Below are 21,953 nucleotides of genomic sequence, written 5' to 3' on the forward strand. Positions count from 1 at the left end.
ATTTTAAATGCTTTTATACTCTTTTAGGGGGGAATACAAGTAAACATACGGTTATTATCGTGTATTTCATAATATTTCACTTACTCATTTTATCAAATGAATCACTTGTGATTTAGTACTGCTATGTGAAAACTCTTGTCATACTTTACATGCATTAGATTTATACAAAGTATTTAGTAATTCCAAAGTATCCTTCATTACTAAACCGTTTTATACATTCTAAAAACTTATGATTTATGCTTTGTCAAACATTGTGAAAAAGGATAAACTTTGCACACAAAACGATTACTTTCATACAGACTTAGTTGAGAATCCATGAGATACGTACATCTTCAACTACTGCCTTTTTCTTAGAAGGTATCGCTACTAGTCCTGTCTATAACCAGAGTCTCCCGTTCGGAGAACGTGTCAAATGTGTATAGATCTATACGGGAAGTCATGATCCCGCACCCTGACTGTTAAGCTACAGTCCTTCCTTTGGGGTGACAGTTTGTCATAACGCTACGACGCCTGAAGAACGTTGCAACAGTCATATTATGCTTAGTATGGTTATAAAACTCATCGGATATACAATTCTTATAGTGTTATGTTTTTATGAACGAGTAGCTATTAAATCTATTCTTCATCTAACAAGTGAAATCTTCGTATAGCTTTATTATATAAAACTATGCCACAACTTTTAAGCACGTCAGTTGCTTGCGATTTTCGGTCTTAGTGACTGCCAGTTATGTTAGGAAAATAAGGGTTTTTCCTAGATACAAACCAAACAACTAATAGGAAAATAAGGGATTTTCCTGGTGCAATTACTTACAACTTATGACACGAACATTCATATGCATTTCATACTTTTATAAGAAAATAAGGGTTTTTCTTGGAAAACACAACAATTCATATCTCAACCATTAGGGAAAATATGGGATTTTCTGGATCTTATACATTCATTTTCAACACAACAAATCATAACTCTTTACATTTGAAACACTGCGTTTTTCTGGAAAACATACACGAACTTTCGAATGGCGTACATTTTCTCAAAACACTACTTATGAACTCACCAACTTAATTGTTGACACTTTTTCTGTGAAATAACTTGTATTCTCAGGGAACCACTAAGCAGATTTGGAAATCAACTTTTGGAGATTAACGTACTGACGTTAATTACTTCTTTTGAAAGATGTTTATGTATTTAACTTTTGAACATGTAACGAATACAACTATGTAAACATTTTGGAAACTTTAATATATATGGTGGTGTGAACTTTCCTTTCTATGAACTGTTATGATACTGAATATGACGTCCTCTGCCCCCGAACGTTTCCGCCGTTCTGGTTTGGGGGTGTGACAGATTGGTATTAGAGCATTGTTTATAGTGAATTAAGTATATCAAAACCATTTTGGTATACAACTATAAACACAACTGGGCAAAAACACTCTGAGTAAGAGTCATACTTTTAAAAATTAAATTTATTTAGTTTTTGTAAAGTAGGCATGCATTCATTTCATACTAATAACATGGCCAGTATCATAATTAAAACAATATAGAAGTATTATAAATAAGTTGTGCTGTGTAAGTATGCCTTGGGACATGTGATCGGAACTGGGAAGAATATAGCCTGATCAACTATATTTGTCCAAGAGCCGACTAACGTATGCCAAGGAGTGTCTGCAATGGACAACAAATTTAAAACTTACCAAAAGCATATCGTTAAAGAATACTAAGGGAGTATTCAAGTGCCTTCAACACTTAAACTTAAAGAGTAAATTCCATGTGCTTTAGCTTATAGTCAATTCTTAACCCTATTCTCGTCTATACTCAAATGGCTGGATTCCATCACCCTGGTGACCCCTACTACATCAACCAAAGTAGTGGAGAAGGGATAGAGAATGATCCTGAAGAAGGAATGCTAGAAGAATCAGACTCAAATCCCGAGAACAATAACCTACCCTTAACGGCTCCAATTCAAAATCCTAATCCTCGACCGGAATTTCATGGCTCGACGCCCCTTTGGGCAACTTACCTGGATAGGTGGAGCCGCGATCAGGATCAACCCCTTCCATTCAATGGAGACCGAAGCTTCTACAACCTAAGCGAGGGAGGCTCAGCAGACAGAGCCCTTCCTATATTGGTTCGTCGGATTTCTCGCATTGGTGAGCAAGGACGGTCGACCCTCCATCGAACTGAGGAAAATGATGCGAACACTGGAGTCAACACAGTTCGCATCCGACAGTTAGGATTAGCTCATGGGAGAATCGTAAATCGAAATGAAGCGTTACAGAGAGAGCTAACAGCAACTCAAACCGAAGTGATAGAACTTCGGGCACGCCAGGCAAGACATGAACTACGTATGCTCGAGATGGAGCGACAGTTGGCAGAATCTAAGGCCCATGTAGCCAGCGCGCGTAACAAATAATACCTGTCTGACTTCCAGAATTTTGTCATAGCATAAGACCTCGGATAAAGTCCTTACTTTTCTTAACCTTGTAATCAGAGACCTTTAGATAGGTCAAAATTTTGCTAACTACAAAATGTAACGCACCATGTTTTATAATATATGATGTATTTCCTTTATTTAAACCCTTTGCATACCCCTCAAATTCATGAGTTTATCTACTCTCCTCATGAGTCGAACTCAAAACCCTATTCAGGGGTAAGCCAAACCTCTGATATAACAATTCACTAATGTACGACTTTCGAAAACTTATAGTTTTTCATGTTATTTCCTTATCAGAACAATGTCTCAGTGCAACCGATGCAACTTTCATCATCACGGATCCTGCCGTGAAATGTATTGCGTTAGGTGCAATAGAAAGGGACACACCATCCGCTACTGCAGAGAACTAGCCCAACCAACTGCTCTAGCCATAAATGTAGGAGTAGACCGCGCTTGTTATGAGTGCGGAGTATCAGGACACTTCCAAAGGGACTGCCTGGAGTCAAGCATCATGAATGCTGGTGGAGAAGGCCAAGTATTCGCAATGGGCCAAGAGGAGGCTATTGCAGACCCCACGGTTATTCTGGGTACATTTCTCCTTGATAACTTATTTGCATACATTCCATTGATAGTAGGAACGCGGAAGAGTTCCGTGAGTCACAAGTTTAAAAATCTACTCGAACAAACACCCTAATCATTAAACAAAACTCTCATAATAGTAATAATAGAGATAGACTAAAAAGCACTGAAAACACATACGTAGAATGCCCTATCCCACTAACGAACATCTTACAATGAGAAGTACTGACATTGGCATTCGACGTAGATTGGTGTGGCCCTACCCATACCAGTTCCATGTGTTATAAAGGACCCTTTCACTTTAGCCATCGACTAATGAAACTCGATCAATTTATAATGACAAACCGCACACAAACCCCAATTGGTTTCTAGTTTCAAAACCCCGAAGTACTCATATGAGGAATCTTTACAACCTTCCCGTAGTATTCCCCAACAAATCATTTAGAAATACCACGCATGAAACAAGTCAAATCCAAGCCCAGAAACTAGTAGTGAATTCAACCATGAACTTCAAAACGTAGCTACCCTAATGCATCGAGTGAATATGCTAATATTTAGAAGAACGTAAGTAATTAAACCCAAAACCACACGATCCCGATCAATCGAAGTGATAGGCGGAGTAATGAAGGTCCGCTGAAACACGCACATTAGGATCTAGATTCATAAAGAAACAAGTGGCAACTCCTGCAGAACGCCTTAGGAAGCAATTTCCAAGGTGGGGTATTGAGAAAGGCACTCGTGTCACTCCCGCCACTAAGGCTAACACTAGCCAGTCATGCCACCAAGGCGAGGATATAAGGGCACCTCAAGAAGGATTGCCCTATCACAAAGAATTCTGGCATAGACAGTAGGATTCTCAGGACCACAGTTGCAGGAGAACCTACTCCGAACCCACATTAATGTAATTTAGACGTTTCATTGTAACAGACTTATAAACCATCCAAAACTAGTGCAACCAGAGCCTTGTCTTTTGCGGGATCCCGTCGGTATAGGGATCCTCATGCTGCGTGTACTTACCGTTGTAGTATACCTTATTCGCAGTAATAGTCTTGTAGTAGTCTAAAGTACTGTAACTCTATTGATGGTTGCACGGTTGTGTTTTGTCGGTAAACGTCTTATGTTCAAATCTAATGTCTTTAAGTTTCCTTATGATTCCGACATTATCATACGACTTGATTGAATTTGATTCTCACAAAAACAGTTTCATACGTACACCTCTATCTTCGAAATCGCCTTTCCAGCGAAGCCGTCATATCAGAACACCAATTACTCATGAATGGAGTACCTCATAATTCTTTCCCTCTCCAAAGAAATCCCTGAAGTGCCACTCGTACAGTACGTCAAGTTCAAATCCAAAGATCCATACGGTTGATCTGTTGCTGATGAATGTATACGTAGGGGTGATATATAATCAAGGTTCTACAGGTTTAGAATTGATGATTCCATTTTAACTTCTTTTTCCTCAATAGGATGTGAGCTTAAAGAAGAACCAGTTATTCGACTACCTTTTCAATCTTAATTATATATAACGTGTATACACTAGATTTTGATCGTTGAACCATGTATGAATTTCTAATATGAACTTCAGGACGGAGACTGCCTAAGACTACGAGTGATCGGTCTGCCATACAAATAAACTTAGAAGCTCAACACATGCCCCTTTTTGTCGATTGGTACAAGATGTACTACTCTCACAGTCCACAAAAACATTCAACATACGTTCGACCAAGAAGAGTAATCATGCCAGTGAAGTCAAACGAAGGAAGCAAAGTCGTATCCCGATAGTGAAAGGTTCACTGGAATGTCAAGCGAGGAACCGAGTTCAATTAAGAACATGAGGAGCAAATAAAACTTCTATCAGTAGCATGAACTCTAGTTTCGAGACGAAATTCCCTCTAACGGGGGGATGATGTAACAACCCGTCATTTCAGGTCCTTGAAATTCGAGTCCTGTAACCTCCTTGAAAAAGTAATTAGAATATCATCGAAAAATGAAGTATTCAAAGGCTCTGTTTGGAGTACGCTATGTAATAGATATCGTCTTAAGGTTTCCAAGCATATAAAGAACACTAAAATCCGAGTTATAACGAAGAAGTTATGACCATTCTAATTTTTCCAACAAAAGCCGGCAATACGAAGTTACGTAAAAACTCGAATCGGAGATCGAGCGACTTTTAGCCGGAATAACCTAAACGAGAATCGAAGGTCTCGACAATGGTATTTCAGCGGTAAAAAGTCTGGCAAAACCGACGTCAGATAAAGAAGTTATGAATTTTTAAAGAAATTCCTTAATCACGTCATTTTAATAAATAAATAATAAAAATAATTTCATAATTTGCCAACAGAATCTAAACGAAAGTTGTAGATCTTAGTCTCACCTACGCGTGGATATAAAGACCATCGAAAACGGAGTTCGTATGAAGAAGATATGATTTTTTGAAGTTTATTAAATTTATTATATATAAATTTAATTCAAAAATGCTAGTAATACCCGAAGAGGAGTCAGCGTCCTCATCCAAGGTACGCGCCGCGTAACCCCGTACGCCCCGCGTACCCGAGGGCCTTGGCCTCGGACCGTCCACATCGCCCCTCTACGAACCTACCGACCCGTCCCATCCGAGCTCCGGGGCAGTCGAGGACTCGCTCATGCGTGACGCACGGGTACGCGCTGCGTACGCCCCACGTACCGAGGCCTCTCAGCCCCTATAAAAGGGGTGCGAGGGTTTCCGAAAAACTTGCTCATTTCTTCTCATTTCCCTTGCGTTTTGCCTCGTTTTCCGTGCCCGTTCAAACCCGAAGCCCTGGTCATTTTTACTCAAGTCCCGAGAGTCGATTTTACTCCCGAGATTCCCGAGAATCTCGAGAAAGATCCGCTTCCCGAGACGAAACTCTGCCCGGTTTTCCATCTCGCTATCTTCAAACTTCCAAGTGAGTTCATACCCCTTCAAAACACACTTTAAATATATTTTAAATGCTTTTATACTCTTTTAGGGGGGGAATACAAGTAAACATACGGTTATTATCGTGTATTTCATAATATTTCACTAACTCATTTTATCAAATGAATCACTTGTGATTTAGTACTGCTATGTGAAAACTCTTGTCATACTTTACATGCATTAGATTTATACAAAGTATTTAGTAATTCCAAAGTATCCTTCATTACTAAACCGTTTTATACATTCTAAAAACTTATGATTTATGCTTTGTCAAACATTGTGAAAAAGGATAAACTTTGCACACAAAACGATTACTTTCATACAGACTTAGTTGAGAATCCATGAGATACGTACATCTTCAACTACTGCCTTTTTCTTAGAAGGTATCGCTACAAGTTCTGTCTATAACCAGAGTCTCCCGTTCGGAGAACGTGTCAAATGTGTATAGATCTATACGGGAAGTCATGATCCCGCACCCTGACTGTTAAGCTACAGTCCTTCCTTTGGGGTGACAGTTTGTCATAACGCTACGACGCCTGAAGAACGTTGCAACAGTCATATTATGCTTAGTATGGTTATAAAACTCATCGGATATACAATTCTTATAGTGTTATGTTTTTATGAACGAGTAGCTATTAAATCTATTCTTCATCTAACAAGTGAAATCTTCGTATAGCTTTATTATATAAAACTATGCCACAACTTTTAAGCACGTCAGTTGCTTGCGATTTTCGGTCTTAGAGACTGCCAGTTATGTTAGGAAAATAAGGGTTTTTCCTAGATACAAACCAAACAACTAATAGGAAAATAAGGGATTTTCCTGGTGCAATTACTTACAACTTATGACACGAACATTCATATGCATTTCATACTTTTATAAGAAAATAAGGGTTTTTCTTGGAAAACACAACAATTCATATCTCAACCATTAGGGAAAATATGGGATTTTCTGGATCTTATACATTCATTTTCAACACAACAAATCATAACTCTTTACATTTGAAACACTGCGTTTTTCTGGAAAACATACACGAACTTTCGAATGGCGTACATTTTCTCAAAACACTACTTATGAACTCACCAACTTAATTGTTGACACTTTTTCTGTGAAATAACTTGTATTCTCAGGGAACCGCTAAGCAGATTTGGAAATCAACTTTTGGAGATTAACGTACTGACGTTAATTACTTCTTTTGAAAGATGTTTATGTATTTAACTTTTGAACATGTAACGAATACAACTATGTAAACATTTTGGAAACTTTAATATATATGGTGGTGTGAACTTTCCTTTCTATGAACTGTTATGATACTGAATATGACGTCCTCCGCCCCCGAACGTTTCCGCCGTTCTGGTTTGGGGGTGTGACAGATTGGTATTAGAGCATTGTTTATAGTGAATTAAGTATATCAAAACCATTTTGGTATACAACTATAAACACAACTGGGCAAAAACACTCTGAGTAAGAGTCATACTTTTAAAAATTAAATTTATTTAGTTTTTGTAAAGTAGGCATGCATTCATTTCATACTAATAACATGGTCAGTATCATAATTAAAACAATATAGAAGTATTATAAATAAGTTGTGTTGTGTAAGTATGCTTTGGGACATGTGATCGGAACTGGGAAGAATATAGCATGATCAACTATATTTGTCCAAGAGCCGACTAACGTATGCCAAGGAGTGTCTGCAATGGACAACAAATTTAAAACTTACCAAAAGCATATCGTTAAAGAATACTAAGGGAGTATTCAAGGGCCTTCAACCCTTAAACTTAAAGAGTAAATTCCATGTGCTTTAGCTTATAGTCAATTCTTAACCCTATTCTCGTATAGACTCAAATGGCTGGATTCCATCACCCTGGTGACCCCTTCTACCTCAACCAAAGTAGTGGAGAAGGGATAGAGAATGATCCTGAAGAAGGAATGCTAGAAGAATCAGACTCAGATCCCGAGAACAATAACCTACCCTTAACGGCTCCAATTCAAAATCCTAATCCTCGACCGGAATTTCATGGCTCGACGCCCCTTTGGGCAACTTACCTGGATAGGTGGAGCTGCGATCAGGATCAACCCCTTCTATTCAATGGAGACCGAAGCTTCTACAACCTAAGCGAGGGAGGCTCAGCAGACAGAGCCCTTCCTATATTGGTTCGTTGGATTTCTTTCATTGGTGAGCAAGGACGGTCGACCCTCCATCGAATTGAGGAAAATGATGCGAACACTGGAGTCAACACATTTCGCATCCGACAGTTAGGATTAGCTCATGGGAGAATCGTAAATCGAAATGAAGCGTTACAGAGAGAGCTAACAGTAACTCAAACCGAAGTGATAGAACTTCGGGCACGCCAGGCAAGACATGAACTACGTATGCTCGAGATGGAGCGACAGTTGGCAGAATCTAAGGCCCATGTAGCCAGCGCGCGTAACAAATAATACCTGTCTGATTTCCAGAATTTTGTCATAGCATAAGACCTCGGATAAAGTCCTTACTTTTCTTAACCTTGTAATCAGAGACCTTTAGATAGGTCAAAATTTTGCTAACTACAAAATGTAACGCACCATGTTTTATAATATATGATGTATTTCCTTTATTTAAACCCTTTGCATACCCCTCAAATTCATGAGTTTATCTACTCTCCTCATGAGTCGAACTCAAAACCCTATTCAGGGGTAAGCCAAACCTCTGATATAGCAAATCACTAATGCGCGACTTTCGAAAACTTATAGTTTTTCATGTTATTTCCTTATCAGAACAATGTCTCCTCGTAGATTAGCACGTAGAAACGCAACCCCACCACCACCTCCTCAATATGACCCCAACATAGTGCAATCTGCTATCGCTGCGGTAGTAACAGCTGCACTGTCTCAAGCAAACTTTAACGGCACAGCAAGGGCCGGAAATAATCAACTTGCCAACGCAACCCCATTCCTACAATTGGACACCACCGCTTTGCAAGCTACAGTTATAGCTACAGTGACAGGCATTATAGCGTACAATAACTCTGTCAACTCAAGGAGGGAAGGAAACGATATCAAAAATCCTAATCAAAGAAACAATCGAAGCCACCTACCAGTAGCTACCCACAAGAATACCGCGAGGTGCGAACACAAGAACATGAAACGAAAACCCTGGAGCAAGAGGGGAGGCAAATCAACTCAAAGAAACGCCAAAAAGCAATCAACAAACCATACCCCTACACCCAAAAGGTCGTACAACGGCAACCAGCCTAAGTGCAACCGATGCAACTTTCATCATCACGGATCCTGCCGTGAAATGTATTGCGTTAGGTGCAATAGAAAGGGACACACCATCCGCTACTGCAGAGAACTAGCCCAACCAACTGCTCTAGCCATAAATGTAGGAGTAGATCGCGCTTGTTATGAGTGCGGAGTATCAGGACACTTCCGAAGGGACTGCCTGGAGTCAAGCATCATGAATGCTGGTGGAGAAGGCCAAGTATTCGCAATGGGCCAAGAGGAGGCTATTGCAGACCCCACGGTTATTATGGGTACATTTCTCCTTGATAACTTATTTGCATACATTCCATTGATAGTAGGAATGCGGAAGAGTTCTGTGAGTCACAAGTTTAAAAATCTACTCGAACAAACACCCTAATCATTAAACAAAACTCTCATAATAGTAATAATAGAGATAGACTAAAAAGCACTGAAAACACATACGTAGAATGCCCTATCCCACTAACGAACGTCTTACAATGAGAAGTACCGACATTGGCATTCGACATCGATTGGTGTGGCCCTACCCATACCAGTTCCATGTGTTATAAAGGACCCTTTCACTTTAGCCATCGACTAACGAAACTCGATCGAATTATAATGACAAACCGCACACAAACCCCAATTGGTTTCTAGTTTCAAAACCCCGAAGTACTCATATGAGGAATCTTTACAACCTTCCCGTAGTATCCCCCAACAAATCATTTAGAAATACCACGCATGCAACAAGTCAAATCCAAGCCCAGAAACTAGTAGTGAATTCAACCATGAACTTCAAAACGTAGCTACCCTAATGCATCGAGTGAATATGCTAACATTTAGAAGAATGTAAGTAATTAAACCCAAAACCACACGATCCTGATCAATCGAAGTGATAAGCGGAGTAATGAAGGTCCGCTGAAACACGCACATTAGGATCTAGATTCATAAAGAAACAAGTGGCAACTCCTGCAGAACGCCTTAGGAAGCAATTTCCAAGGTGGGGTATTGAGAAAGGCACTCGTGTCACTCCCGCCACTAAGGCTAACACTAGCCAGTCATGCCGCCAAGGCGAGGATATAAGGGCACCTCAAGAAGGATTGCCCTATCACAAAGAATTATGGCATAGACAGTAGGATTCTTATGACCATAGTTGCAGGAGAACCTACTCCGAACCCACATTAATGTAATTTAGACGTTTCGTTGTAACAGACTTATAAACCATCCAAAACTAGTGCAACCAGAGCCTTGTCTTTTGCGGGATCCCGTCGGTATAGGGATCCTCATGCTGCGTGTACTTACCGTTGTAGTATACCTTATTCGCAGTAATAGTCTTGTAGTAGTCTAAAGTACTGTAACTCTATTGATGGTTGCACGGTTGTGTTTTGTCGGTAAACGTCTTATGTTCAAATCTAATGTCTTTAAGTTTCCTTATGATTCCGACATTATCATACGACTTGATTCAATTTAATTCTCACAAAAACAGTTTCATACGTACACCTCTATCTTCGAAATCGCCTTTCCAGCGAAGCCGTCATATCAGAACACCAATTACTCATGAATGGAGTACCTCATAATTCTTTCCCTCTCCAAAGAAATCCCTGAAGTGCCACTCGTACAGTACGTCAAGTTCAAATCCAAAGATCCATACAGTTGATCTGTTGCTGATGAATGTATATGTAGGGGTGATATATACTCAAGGTTCTACAGGTTTAGAATTGATGATTCCACTTTAACTTCTTTTTGCTCAATGGGATGTGAGATTAAAGAAGAACCAGTTATTCGACTACCTTTTCAATCTTAATTATATATGATGGGATTAAAATAACTTTTAATCTATGAAGATCGATTAGATCTTGAACAAGTGTATGAATATAAAAACAGTAAGAACGCAATAAAAAGAACAAACCAAGATTGAATCAAACTAGTCGAATGATTAAAAAAAATCCTCAGAAGAGCTCGATTAAGAACATCAACTGTAAAGGATTGATAGGTTACAAAACGATTAAGAAACATGCTGTACTTTAGATTAATCGCTATTCGTAAATCTCTATAATCGTAAACCTCTATCTCGTTGTTAACCTAATATGCATGCAAGCATTAACTTATATACAATACATAAAAGGCTCTCGGTTGGATAGGCCCAAACCGGAGTGTACATGGATAAACTAACGAGCCCAAAAGACGCAACATCAAAATAAAACTTCAGCCCAACAATCTCCCCCTTTGCGTCAATTTGGAGCGAGACCTTCACTTTTTACTTGGACCGGCAGCTGAAGCTGGTACCTTCTTCTTCACGGTGCTAAACAGACACTTGGTTATGGAGAGGATGGTCTGTCTAAACCGGATGTACCAATTGATCATATCATTGAAGTACTTGATGTCATTAGCCGAATTCTCTTTACACCGCTTGATAATTGATAAGACGTGCTCCAAGCAAGCTGTCGTGTAAATGTGTTTGTCAGCTAAAGCGAAGAGACATTTCTGTCCTTCGGCTCTAGTGAACATCACTGAGTTACGCCTCGGATCAATCTTGCCCATTTGCAATTGGTTTAGATCACTGGCCGATCCCACAGGTGCGATCTTCGGTTTCTTTTTGAAAACTGTGGCGACCTCCTGATCCATTAGGGCAACCTCCATGATATAGCAGGCCAACATCCTTTTGACATGGTCTATGATGGGACCATATTCGGCTTCATCTGTCAGAAGGATATTGTATAAGACAATCCAATCATGAGGATTTAGATTGGGCAGATCCGCCAGGGAGATAATGTGAGCAGTTCTTGCAGATCCTCGAATGAGCTTGAACTTAACGTTTGTGAATCTCCCCACGGCATAAGGCTTCAGCACCCGAACGTTTACAATCTTCTGGGCGCTCCAGGTAAGATATTGAGGGCGAGCGGCCTCCAGGTAGAAGTCAATGAGCTCCCTGTCAAGCTCATCGTTCGGATGCGGGACTTCAAAAATGTTAGAGAAGGCGTGGAAGATGAACGCCTTTCGAGTCAGCGGCATATCAAACTGCGAATCGACAGTGTTGTTGCAGTCGAATGATATAACCGGCTCGAGCCATAATATGCTTGGAGTTTCTATGGCCTCTTTTATCATACGATCCCTGGTCCAGGCAGGGAAGAGCATCTTTCGGCTCTCAAGGAGATCGTGGGCTTCTTTTTGCTTGCGTTCGGCTTCTTCAGCCTCACGCGCCACACGACTGGCATTGTCTTCAGCATTGCGACTGTTCTTTCTTTTTAACATGTCGGAAATGGTCTCCTTGTCTTCATCTTCATCTTCATCTTCCTCAGCTATGTTTTTACCCTTGTTCTTCACACCCGAACCCGAAGCATGACCAGTTGGAGGTGGTTCGGTTGTGTGAGTAGCTTTGGAGGAAGGAGGTGGTTTCGATCCTTTCTTCTCATCTCCCCCTTGTTTCGGAATGGACACGAAACTCGGTAGCCCTTCAATCTTGCTTAAAAGGTCCATGGCCGGAGAGAGTTTTTCAGCGAGGGTACGCCTCACCGAATGGTTTAGGGTGGGGTCGTGTGCTTCCAGGATGTTTGATAACGCTGCGTGGACATCCGAAACACACGTCTTTATTACCTCCCTTTCGGATCGAAGAGCTTCCAATTGTTGCTGGGAGTTGGAAAGCTGCGTGCTCTTGACCTTAATGGCGGTAGTATTGCTCACCAAAACGTCCATCAGAGAATTCTCAGCTGCAAGATCCTCTTGTAGCTTTGCCAGGCGGGCATCGATGGAGGCACGAAGTGCCGAGTTGTCGTTGCTGATATGTTGTCTGAGTGTAGCGAACGAAGACAGCTCCGTTGAGACAAACTTGGCCAATTGTTGAACAACTGGTTCCAGAGTTGTCTTAGTGGCGTCGGCGCTCTCCTGCAAGGACTTCAGCAGGACGGAAGCGTCGGTGAATAGTTTATCTACTTTTTCGGTCACAGCCTCACAGGATCGGGTGGAGGCATCGATTGCAGCAGTTGCTGAGGCCACCGAATCATGTTGAGCCCTTGAGAAGGCGTCAACAATCTTCTGAAGGGCAGCTTCAGAAAGAGATGACTGCTGGTTGGTGGAGGAGGCGAGAAGTAGATCAACCTTCTCGTTTAGCTCTCGGAGATGCTTCTTTGTCACTGGAGCATCATCCTCCTCGTCACTTTGAACTTGAAACGGACTATAGTAGACCGAATCGAAGTTCATGTGATCACCACCAAGATATTAGTTGTCGCCATCGGAGGCGTCTTCTGGAGATGGAGGGGGTGGTGAAGCTGGGGGTGTTGTAGGTTTGGTTTGTTCAGGTTGAGTGGGTGGGGGGTTAAATTTGGGTGGTGGTTGAGTATGGGTAGTTTGGGTGGTATGGGTTTCGGTTTGTGGTGGTTCGGTTACTGGAAGGGTTTCGGTAACTGGTGGTGTTTCGGTTGATGTGGTGAATATGGGCGGAGATCGAGCGACTTTTGGCCGGAATAACCTAAACAAAAATCGAAGGTCTCAACAATGGTATTTTAGCGGTAAAAAGTCTGGCAAAAACCGACGTCAGATAAAGAAGTTATGAATTTTTAAAGAAATTCCTTAATCACATCATTTTAATAAATAAATAATAAAAATAATTTCTTAATTTGCCAACGGAATCTAAACGAAAGTTGTAGATCTTAGTCTCACCTACGCGTGGATATAAAGACCATTAAAAACGGAGTTCGTATGAAGAATATATGATTTTTTGAAGTTTATTAAATTTATTATATATAAATTTAATTCAAAAATGCTAGTAATATCCGAAGAGGAGTCAGCGTCCTCATCCGAGGTACGCACCGCGTAACCCCGTACGCCCCGCGTACCCGAGGGCCTTGGCCTCGGACCGTCCACATCGCCCTTCTACGAACCTACCGACCCGTCCCATCAGAGCTCCGGGGCAGTCGAGGACTCGCTCATGCGTGACGCACAGGTACGCGCTGCGTACGCCCGTACGCCCCGCGTACCGAGGCCTCTCAGCCCCTATAAAAGGGGTGCGAGGGTTTCCAAAAAACTTGCTCATTTCTTCTCATTTCCCTTGCGTTTTGCCTCGTTTTCCGTGCCCGTTCAAACCCGAAGCCCTGGTCATTTTTACTCAAGTCCCGAGAGTCGATTTTACTCCCGAGATTCCCGAGAATCCCGAGAAAGATCCGCTTCCCGAGACGAAACTTTGCCCGGTTTTCCATCTCGCTATCTTCAAACTTCCAAGTGAGTTCATACCCCTTCAAAACACATTTTAAATATATTTTAAATGCTTTTATACTCTTTTAGGGGGGAATACAAGTAAACATACGGTTATTATCGTGTATTTCATAATATTTCACTTATTCATTTTATCAAATGAATCACTTGTTATTTAGTACTGCTATGTGAAAACTCTTGTCATACTTTACATGCATTAGATTTATACAAAGTATTTAGTAATTCCAAAGTATCCTTCATTACTAAACCGTTTTATACATTCTAAAAACTTATGATTTATGCTTTGTCAAACATTGTGAAAAAGGATAAACTTTGCACACAAAACGAGTACTTTAATACAGACTTAGTTGAGAATCCATGAGATACGTACATCTTCAACTACTGCCTTTTTATTAGAAGGTATCGCTACAAGTCCTGTCTATAACCAGAGTCTCCCGTTCGGAGAACGTGTCAAATGTGTATAGATCTATACAAGAAGTCATGATCCCGCGCCCTGACTGTTAAGCTACAATCCTTCCTTTGGGGTGACAGTTTGTCATAACGCTACGACGCCTGAAGAACGTTGCAACAGGCATATTATGTTTAGTATGGTTATAAAACTCATCGGATATACAATTATTATAGTGTTATGTTTTTATGAACGAGTAGCTATTAAATCTATTCTTCATCTAACAAGTGAAATCTTCGTATAGCTTTATTATATAAAACTATGCCACAACTTTTAAGCACGTCAGTTGCTTGCGATTTTCGGTCTTAGAGACTGCCAGTTATGTTAGGAAAATAAGGGTTTTTCCTAGATACAAACCAAACAACTAATAGGAAAATAAGGGATTTTCGTGGTGCAATTACTTACAACTTATGACACGAACATTCATATGCATTTCATACTTTTATAAGAAAATAAGGGTTTTTCTTGGAAAACACAACAATTCATATCTCAACCATTAGGGAAAATATGGGATTTTCTGGATCTAATACATCCATTTTCAATACAACAAATCATAACTCTTTACATTTGAAACACTGCGTTTTTCTGGAAAACATACACGAACTTTTTAATGGCGTACATTTTCTCAAAACACTACTTATGAACTCACCAACTTAATTGTTGACACTTTTTCTTTGAAATAACTTGTATTCTCAGGGAACCGCTAAGCAGATTTGGAAATCAACTTTTGGAGATTAACGTGCTGACGTTAATTACTTCTTTTGAAAGATGTTTATGTATTTAACTTTTGAACATGTAACGAATACAACTATGTAAACATTTTGGAAACTGTAATATATATGGTGGTGTGTACTTTCCTTTCTGTGAACTGTTATGATACTGAATATGACGTCCTCCGCCCCCGAACGTTTCCGCCGTTCTGGTTTGGGGGTGTGACAGTCGACGACCATCTTCATAGAACTCGCCGAGTTCCACTTTGGGACTCGCCGAGTCCTTCGACCCATTTCCTGAGTAGGCCAGATCTGGGACATGCAACACTTCCAGACCACAGATCCATGGTCCTAGGGCTCATTTACCACGTAAAGTTGTAAACTTTACGTGCATGCATGGCCCTATGAGCTCAAACATGCACTTCCAAGCTATACAAGAGGTCCTATACTCAATGGGGACTTCCACGACCTCAACCACAGAGACTTTATGCTACTATGAAGTCCAAAAGGTTCAAATCTGAAGTCCTTGCAGAACATTAGCCATAAACACATAGAGATTTAGGTCCTTAGGGCTTAAAACCTCTTTTCTTAGGGACAAAAAGGGGACTAACGAGCTAAAGATCAAGTTAGGGTCTTTTCTACCTGAATAGAAGCCCTTCACAGAGTAGATTCCGGATCTTCTTCCCTTCTTGAACTCTTCAATCTTCTCCTTCTTCTCCCAAGCCCCAAACCACCTTCAAAATGCTAACAATCACCCACAAGGACACAAAGGAGGCTATGGTTTTGTTCTACAGGTCTCTGGGAGTGCTAAGGGAAGTGCAGGCTGGGTTAGATCGATTAAATAGGGTGCAAACACCCGGGTTAGGGTTTAAGTCCAAACAGGGTCTACTCGCCGAGTCCCTCGGACCTACTCGTCGAGTAGACCGAGTAGATCCCGCGTCTAGTCCCGCTTCTACTCGGCGAGTCAGTCCTTCAACTCGCCGAGTCCAAGGCTAATTATGCAAAATACAGATATTTAATAACCAAGAATACATACCAGGAATCAGGTGCTACAGCATGTGAGCAAGAAACACATAGGCCAACTCCAAAAGGATGGAGTCTTGGAGTCATTTGACCTAAAGTCAGATGATAGCCATGAATCATGCTTACTTGGAAAAATGAAAAAGTTACCCTTCACTGGTTCTTGTGCTAGGGGTGAAGGTTTGTTAGATCTGGTACACACAGATGTGTGTGGAGCCTTGAAATCTGCCACAATGGATGCTAATCGTTATTATTTGACTTTTACTGATGATTATAGTAGATATGGATATGTCTATTTAATCAAGCATAAGTCAGAGACTTTTTAAAGGTTTAAAGAGTTTAAACAGGAAGTCGAGAATCAATTGGGCAGGCACATTAAGATGCTTCGATCCGATCGTGGTGGTGAGTATCTTAGTACAGAGTTCCTCGACTATCTTAAGGAACGTGGGATTATCTCACAATTGACACCTCCTAGGACACCATAGTTGAATGGTGTGGCTGAGAGGCGTAATCGAACCTTGATGGATATTGTTCGTTCCATGATGAGTCGAGCTTCACTACCAATCTAATTTTGGGGGTATGCCTTAGTGACTGATGCCCATATCCTTAATCTGATCCCTACTAAGAAAGTTGCCAAAATTCCTCATGAGATGTGGACTGGTAAAGTTCCCAAACTAGACCACATCAAGATTTGGGGTTGCGAGGCTTTCGTGAGGCACGAGACTCATGATAAGCTCGAACCCTGAAGTGAGAGGTGTATTTTCATCGGCTACCCACAAAAATCCTTTGGTTACCTCTTCTACATACCTAGTGACAATGTGTTCTTTATAGCAAGGAGGGGTGCCTTTCAAGAAAGAGAGTTCATAAGCCAAGGAAACAGTGGGAGGAAACTTGACCTTGAAGAAATTCAAGAGTCAAGTGGTGAAGGAACTTCAAACCCTGACACTCAATATGAGGAGGAAACTCCTATTGAGCCAATTGACAAGTCTGTACCTCTAAGGCGTTCCACAAGGGTTAGGAACGCACCTGACCACTACTATGGTTTCCATATTACTGCGGAAGGTGAGACACTTATCAGTGATGAGACATTGGTAAGTCTGGATGAACCTAAAAACTACGCAGAAGCCAAGGTAGGCCCTGAGTCTGCTAAATGGAAAGAGGCAATGGACAATGAGATACAGTCCATGTATGACAATCAAGTTTGGAACTTGGTTGACAGTGTACCAGGTCGTAAGACAATTAGGTGCAAATGGATCTTCAAGAAGAAGACCGACATGGATGGTAATGTACACGCTTATAAGGTGCGACTGGTTGCAAAGGGTTTTCTCAAACCCCGGGAGTTGATTATGATGAGACCTTTTCACCGGTTGCAAAGATTAAGTCCATTAGGGTTCTGTTAGCCATCGTTGCATTTCATGATTATGAAATATGGAAAATAGATGTCAAAACCGCCTTCCTTAATGGAAGTTTGGCTAAAGATGTTTACATGAGTCAGCCAGAGGGTTTTGTCAGTACAGAATACCCTAATAGAGTGTGTAATCTCGAGAAATCCATTTATGGATTGAAATAGGCACCTCGACTATGGAATCTTTCCTTTGATGAGAAAGTTAAAGAATTTGGCTTTTCAAGGAGTGAAGAAGAATCTTGTGTCTATGTCAAGGCTAGTGGGAATATAGTTAGCTTTTTGGTACTGTATGTGGATGACATACTACTCATAGGAAATGACATCCCAACCTTGCAGGAAGTGAAGTCGTGGCTTGGGAAGTGTTTCGCTATGAAAGTCCTAGGAGAAGCTGCCTATATTCTAGGAATAAGGATTCTAAGAGACCGGAGTATAAGACTAATTGGACTTAGTCAGAGTACCTACTTGGATAAGGTAATGAAGAGGCTTAGCATGCAGGACCCCAAGAAAGGAGAATTACCCATCCAGAGTAATGTCAGACTGAGTAAAACTCAGAGCCCAAGTACTGAGGCTGAGATAGCAAAAATGAGTCGAGTACCTTATGCATCTGTAGTAGGCTCGATCATGTATGCTATGACTTGTACTCGTCCTGATGTAGCCTTTGCTTTGAGCATGGTCAGCAGATATCAGGGGAACCTTGGCAAGGCCCACTGGACTGCGGTAAGGAATATCCTTAAGTACCTGCGGAAGACTAAGGACTAAGTCCTTACCCTCGGTGGGAGTGATGACTTGAGAATTGTAGGGTACAGTGATGCTAGCTTTTAGACTGATAGGGATAATTTCCGCTCTCAGTCAGGCTGGGTCTTTACCTTAAACGGAGGAGCAATCACTTGGAAGAGTTCCAAGTAGGAGATAGTGGCTGATTCAACTTGCGAATCAGAGTATATAGCAGCAAGAGAGGCATCAAAGGAGGCGATATGGCTGAAGAACTTCATTGGAGACCTTGGAGTTGTACCAGCTATAAAGGAGCCAATGGAAATTTTTGTGATAGTGAAAGTGTAGTTGCCTTAGCCAAGGAACCAAGAGATCACAGGAGATCTAGACACATCGACATAAAATACCATTTCATCAGACATCGAATAGAAGAAGGACTCATCGTGGCAAAGAGGGTGTCATCGGATGAGAACCCAGTAAATCCCCTCACGAAGGGACTGAGTCCGGTTAAGCAGCTTCATCATGCACGGAGCATAGGGCTGAAGGATGATATTAGTTTTAGTAGTTAGATAATTTTGAAATTTGTAAAGTGTAATTGACATTTGATGATGAATAAAAGTTGTGTTTATTTTTTAGTACAGTGTTGCTATCTTTTGTCAATCTTTTACTATATTTCTTTTGCATGTTTTGACTTCTAGAATAATTATGTTTGGTATATCATATTATTCGAATTCTCCATAGTCAGTCATATGTTGGAAGTAGGTATGAATCAAGACTGTCATGTGGTGGTTGTAGAGGTCTAAGTTGTTGGACATGGCTATAACACTCATGAGTGCTCATAGGTTCTGAGTATTGGATTCAACCCACACTCACTAGTATCAGTTCATCGAATTTATCTCGAGTGATCGTGAGATGGTAATATCATATAACTCTTCAAATCTAGAGATATGCCTTGTTGCCTATGAGTTGGTTATGCATTGATCGTATGAAACCGCATTAATAACTCGATTTTATAAAATGTACTTGTATGTGTGATTCAACAAGTAGTAGAACAAGCATATGAGTCAAAGTTTATCTATTCCTTCTTGGATTAAAAGTGGATATTTGGGCCCCTCGAAAATTTTTGCTTTGAAAGCTCAGTCAGTCAACTTAACTGAATGTCAGACTCACTTCTAATGAGTTCTAGCCTTGTTAAAGGTCATTCTAAGGAGTTTTAGCCTAGTACACTCATGGAATAAGTGTCCGGAAGTATCAACGGAAGTTCTAAGCCATCCAGCAAACCATAAACATCTTCATGAGGAGTTTATGGTCAGGACCCATGAGTTTACGGTCAGGGTGACCGTAAAATCCCTCCTATACATATAATTATTGATCATTTTGATCATTTCTTCCCTTTACAACTCTAGAAACTCAAATTCTCTCTCAAGTATCAAAGGATCATCCTTCAAATCCTCGAAAATGTAAGTAATTCCTTCCATTCTATGAGTTCATACATCTTCTCTTCTTGATTCACCCTTTGATTTCATCCACTAACTTCGATTTTGGGTTTGATCTTCAAGATCAACAAGAACACCAAGAACACATAGTGGTTCTTGGGCCGTGAACTCATCTTCAAACTTCCAAATTATAAGTATCCTTCCATATACCTTAGAAACTCTGAATATGCACCAAGAAACAACTGCTTTGCACGATTTTCCAGGAGTTTACAGTTGTAAACACCCTATACCGTAAACACCCTAGACTGTAAACCTCTAGGACCATAAACTCTATTACCGTGAATGCAGTGGCCGTAAATTCCATTTTTGTCAATCACATGTGATTCAACACTTCATTTCAAGTTTTTTCTTGTCCCTAAGGTTGTTCCTTGCACGTTAGTTGCTTTTAAACACTAAATTTATGCCAATATATGCCATTATATGTTAGTTAGGACTCCTTTGTGACTCGGGCCTTCATTCGTGGAACTTCTCAACCTTACACACATATTCGTTTGAATCACCCACATCAGGTGAGTTCATACCCCTATAATGAATCTTTTATCAGTTTTAAATGCTTTTAGGGGGGGGGGGGGGAACAAGTTGAACACAATAATAATTGTGTAAATATTTGTTATAAACATCTTTCAAATGATTGCTTATGTCTTCTATAAGTGATCAAAGCATTTCAAAAACTCTTTTAAAGTTATGTTACTTCATAGTTTAACAAATCTCCGTTTCTAAAGTACGAGCATAACTTAGTAGATAAATGAGTCTTTTCAATAACAGTTCAAGTGAAACATTAGTAAACTATAAGGGGTATATTTTAGAGGTTCAATTCATTCTAGACAAGAGAACATACTATGATGAGAAACAAAGAGAACACACTACATACTAGACAGAGAGAACATAAATTACACTAGTACATACAATACATATACAAGAATACTATAACATAAATGTGAGCCACTGTTTCCAGGCATGGAATCACTGCCATGGCTCATTTTGTATCCAGAGTCTCCTGGAGGGAGAGCGTGAATTTGTGTATAGATCTATACTGGATTGACTATCCTATACCTTGTTGTTTGCTACAGTGGGACTTGCAAGTCTACAGGTGCCAAATGTCATTTCTTCCGACGTCTTTCATCCCTGTGTTTTAATCAATAGTGTGATGCAACCATATCACATTTTTACATTAATTAATAACTAATTGAAGGTAGTTAGTACAATAGTAGTTACTATGTACAATACTACAGTACTTACATTTTTCCCGTTACTTTCATATTGTGACAATACCACTTGAAAGTCAAATGCAAACTATTTTCAAGTCAAGATAGTTATAAACTAAGGAAAACTTACATTTTACAAATGACAAACAAAACATTCGAGTCTAGTACATTCAGTAGAAAGGGACCATAATACTAACCTTACGATTCCTTAATGTATACATTAAAGAATATATATCAATAGGATCCGACAGATAATAGGATGTGTGCTTTCTGCTTCATTTCCTGTTCCTTGTTTGGTTGTGGGCTTGGAACGGATTCACTGCACAGTTTTCTGTTCCTTGTTTGGTTATGAGTCAAGTCATAGTACACTAATTCAATGCACAGTTTTCTAGTACAAAACATACTTTTCAAATCAGAACTTTTGGTATACAAAACTAGAAACTTACCAGTAAAAGGGTTTAATCCATTTTATTAAACCAATATAAACTTAAAGGACCTTAGGTGTTTAACTGTATAATACCTTAGTTTATACATCATGGTTATATATAATTAATACTAAATAGGTAGTTGGATGCGTGCTT

The sequence above is a fragment of the Lactuca serriola genome, chromosome 4, assembly GCF_051521515.1.
Source record: "Lactuca serriola cultivar US96UC23 chromosome 4, Lser_US96UC23_V15, whole genome shotgun sequence".
Lineage (NCBI taxonomy): Eukaryota > Viridiplantae > Streptophyta > Magnoliopsida > Asterales > Asteraceae > Lactuca > Lactuca serriola.